Here is a 4,339-nt window from a genome sequence, read left to right on the forward strand (position 1 = left end):
GACAGACAGGACACAAGCAGGGGAGGGGCAGAGAGAGAGGGAGACACAGAATCTGAAGCAGGCTCCAGGCTCTGAGCTGTCAGGACAGCACAGAGGCCCAGGCAGGGCTTGAACTCACAAATGGTGCCCTGAACCAAAAAAGTAGACGCTTAACGCTGAGCCACTCAGGTGGCCCCCTCAGGGCCCTTTTAATAGCTAGCTTTTAACCTGTCGATACCATGAGAGAAGCAGAACAGAGAGGGGGGAGTGTAAAACAATACAGAAACAAAAACAAAACGAGTGCTGTTGTCGCCGGAAGTGCAAATCTAAAGCACTGGTTGGGTAACAGTTTATGAATCACTGCCACTTTTGGAAATCCAAGGCACGAGGTCAGAACCAATCCACTGTGTGAGAAGTATTCCTTTCAGAGGAGGCCCCCATAGAAGCCAAGCACTCATTACAAGGCACTCAGATACTCCACCATGGCTCAACTCCCCAGGCCCTTGCTTCCGAGCTGGTACAGGTGTTAGCAGAGAACTGCTATTACCACCTTGACTTTTGCCCACGACCACCTAACTTGCCAGCCCAGGTTCCCAATGACCTCCCTCAGTTTCAAGAAGTCAGAAAGCTGGTGTCATCTTGAAAAGACATCGAGGGAGTGGAAAGCCCTGGTCAGAGTCCCCAGGTAAGTGACAGCAGCGGGGACCAGCCCGAGGACTGTGAGGGGTGGTGAGTGCAGGACTTCCAGATGCAGGGATGCACTGACGCTCTGGGAGTCTCTGCTGAACTCCAGCCACGGGGGTCCAGGCCGTGCCAGGGTGGGCAGGGGGCTGAGAAGTACGAGGAGAGAAGTCAGTGAGGAAAGGCCTTTGGGGAAGGGCCAGAGCTAGAGGAAAAAGGTGGAAAAAGCCAGAAATTCTGGACAGGGAGAAATGGAGGGGGGAGTGTTAGCCACCAAACATATGGGGATAGGGAGGCTCTTCTGTGCTTTAGTGGAATGCAGGTAGGCGTCAAGTTTCGGTCTCTGGAGGACGCCAGGTCTCTGGTCATTGTCCAGCGCCCCTCACCTCTCACCTTGACTCCCACCTGCAAGGAGCTCCGCTGCCCTGGGAGGTCTCCCAGCGCCGCCCCAAGGCAGCCAGCGCGTGTCCTCTGGGAACGCAGAGCTCACGGGCGCCGACAGGGGGCGCCAGCGAACACGCCCTCTCCCCGCCCCCGCCCCGCCCCTCGCCCGAATCCCGCGGGGGGCTCAGGCTGTGGGGCGCGGCCTCCAGGTGGTGGGCGGTCGCTCGACCGGGTCGGCTCAGGCCAGCTGAGCCTCACAAAATCTCTGCGCCTCTGAGCCTCCGTGCGCACCAGTCGAGGTCCCCCAGGTCGCCTGGGGCTATGCCCTCCTGCGAGGAGCGGCCTTCGAAGGCCGCGGCCATGTCGGGCCTGGAAGACGCGCCCCGGGCCAGGAGGCCACCCCTCGGTACCAACCCAGATAGGCACTGCGGAGGGCCCCAGGACAGTGCCAGGGCGCGCGATCCTGCTCCCTGCCTCCCTCAGCCCAGGCGGGGGCCGGCGGCTTGAGGGTTAAAAGGCGACTGCCACCCCCATTCTCTTGGGGAGAAAGTGCCTTTTCTCCAAGTCCATATGGCCACTTCCTTTCGACCTGCTCGGCCCTGCTCGCCTCTTTGTCCGAGCTGTCACTTATAAAGAATCACTTGACTTACAATAACAGGTTCAAAAGACGACAGAGTATAATCAGTTGATCCACGAAGAATTGAAATAAAGAACACCCCACTGCTCCGGCTATCATTCCCATAGAGATAGTGATATCATTGATGTGATTGCGATGCTAATTTCTATACAAGAAAAAAAAAAACCCTTGTATTTTGGAATTTGTTCAAAGAGAATTTCAGACACATCAGATTGGAAAATGCAAACTGAATTCCTAAAGTTTTTTGGGTAGGCAGGGGATTTTTTTAAAACACCACTGCAGAGATTTGAGCGGACTTTAAGAATCTCATAGAACCAGCCTGTTGGGGGAAATACTCTTGTCTCACTCCCCGAAATCCTGGGGAGAGACAGACAGAGAGATAAATGATGGACAGATAAAGATTTAGAACGCCTTGGGTATTCAGGAAAGAGTCGAAGGGTGCAGGCAGGGGTGACGAGGCCGGGTGCCCACCGGCGGAGCGCATCTGGGAGCAGACCATAGGCAGTGAGGTGCCCAGGCCAGGTGCCAGGGACAGCTGGGTTGCATCTGTACCTGAGCCCCTAGTCCGGCCCGCCGCCCGGCTGCTCTCTTGGTGCGAAGTTTTCTGTACCGAACGCCACTCTTGCAGGGTCCTTTGCCACTGAGTGGCTCCTTCCACAGGATGGGTGGGGAGTGGGGAGGCTGTGTCTGCTGCTTCTTTATCTTTGCTGTTTATGTATTGTGGCGCCTGGTTTAAAACCTGCCAGTCATCTTAGAGGAACTCAGCGCAGGCTGGACCAAGTCTTACCTGAACCAGTGCTTTTAGTGTCCCTGTGGCTTGGAGTTCTGAATAATCAATCTGTCTCCAACCCTTCTTAATCATTCGCAACACAGGCCTCTCTCTCTCTCTCTCTCTCTCTCTCTCTCTCTCCCTCTCTCCTTTCGCCCTCTCTCCCTCCCTCCCTCCCTCCCTCCTTCTCTCCTCCATTATTTGTCAACTCTTTTGGATCCTGTCTTTCTGCTATTAACATGCCCCAATGTCACATGCAAATCTTTTCTTTAAAACAAGCTCCCCATTGGTGTATCTGGATACTTCTTTTATTATTATTACTGAATCTTTTTTCCCATAATGACACCAGGATCATTATATAATCCCATAACAAAGAGGCTTTTGAGGCACCAGCTTTTGTCAACTCTAGGACAGAGAATCCATAATTGCATTATTCAGCTTTTTCCCCCTTCTTTCCCCCTCTTCCTTGCTTCACAGAAACCCAACCTCCTGCATCACTCACATCTCTACCTTGTTACCTCGCCTTACATTATTTACCGAAGCGTTTGCCTTGAGGACCAGCATTTGCAAAGTTGCCTTAAAAAAGTTATTTTGTTTGATAATTAAGTCCTGGAGTCCACCGCGTGATGATTATTCTGGACCCATAAGGCAGAGAACCTGCGTGACGTTTTTCTCGAAGTTTAATTACCGTATGCTAATTTCCTTGCCTACTACGTGATTAATTAAAATCATATTTTCATAATCATTTGGCACTAGTATTGTTTTAGAATTATCATGATCTCCTAAATAGTGTCTGTAAATAAAGTCGCCTCTAATGGCAGGCGCGGGAGGCGAGGCTGAGGACCTCTTCGTGTTTGTATCGCGGCGATTGGCAACATAACTGCCTTATTTACATTAAATACGCCACAAGGTTACAGCGCGGATCAACGTCATTTGGTGGCTGATGACTCCCTTAAACGCCCGGGCTGTGACTGATTCTCCGCGTCCCGCTGTCCACCGAGATTCACCCGGGAGTTTTTTTTTTTCCCCCAGAAAAGAAACAGACTTTAAATAGTTTCAGGAGCAGGTAAGAATTAAGCTTTTTCCTCTCCCCCTTTCCGTCTCTCTCTCCTCTCCCTCTGTGGCAATCTCTCTCTCTCCCTCTCGGCTGGATAAAAAATTCTTTAGTCAAAGGCAGGAATGCAAAGTAGTGACAAGCGAAGGGGCTGATATATGTCTCAGTAACGAGTCTGACAATCAGAATGTAGCTCTTGGAGAATAGATAGATTTTAATAAGTGTGTTTACATGAGCTCAAGGTCAGAAGCAAGCTGCGCTGTGTTAAATGGTTTCTTAGTTGCTAGACAGAGAGAAAAAATGGACGATCACACACCATTCTTTGTAGATTATTATATCAAGGGTTCAGTCTCTGGCTCATCAAAGCTAAATGCCGCAAGACCTATCTAGTTGCTGTGAATTATGCCAGGGCGACAATGGAGAGCGTTTTTAATGGTACAATGCATTTCACCTACCAGATAGGGGGAGGCCGAGCCGGGGATGGGGATGTCTGCTGGGGCTGGGTGATGAGTATCAATGAACGGGGCGATGCTGAAAAGAGGCAGATGAAAATCGAGCCCGCCCTGCCCCAGCTGGGCTGGGAACAGTTCACAGGGCTCTGCCGAGTGGGCGAGCGAGGCGCGCGAGCAGGGCGCCCGTCCCCCCTCAGCCCCGGAAAATGATCAAGTCAATCATGTGGACATGTTTCATTATTCATTGAACACAATCTTTTACAACGCTCCGTTTACGTGCCCGAGTTTGCTCCCGACGCCCGCGTTTCAATGTTTAAGGTAAGGAAAACAAAGGTGGGGGGACCGCGGGGCGCGGCGCAGTGGGGGTGGGGGCGGGGGGGGGG

General features: G+C 52.1%; 1 protein-coding gene across 2 annotated transcripts in view; it reads left to right on the forward strand.

Annotated features, from left to right (window-relative positions):
- Nucleotides 1-4,203: 4,203 nt before the first annotated feature.
- Nucleotides 4,204-4,339, forward strand: part of ZNF536 (zinc finger protein 536) — a 431,108-nt gene continuing 430,972 nt past the window's right edge. For both annotated transcript variants that reach the window (XM_029925742.1, XM_029925744.1), the window contains exon 1: nucleotides 4,204-4,274. The gene's annotated coding sequence lies outside the window, so the exon portion shown is untranslated. The remainder of the gene's footprint in view (nucleotides 4,275-4,339) is intronic.

The sequence above is a fragment of the Suricata suricatta genome, chromosome 16, assembly GCF_006229205.1.
Source record: "Suricata suricatta isolate VVHF042 chromosome 16, meerkat_22Aug2017_6uvM2_HiC, whole genome shotgun sequence".
Classification (NCBI taxonomy): domain Eukaryota; kingdom Metazoa; phylum Chordata; class Mammalia; order Carnivora; family Herpestidae; genus Suricata; species Suricata suricatta.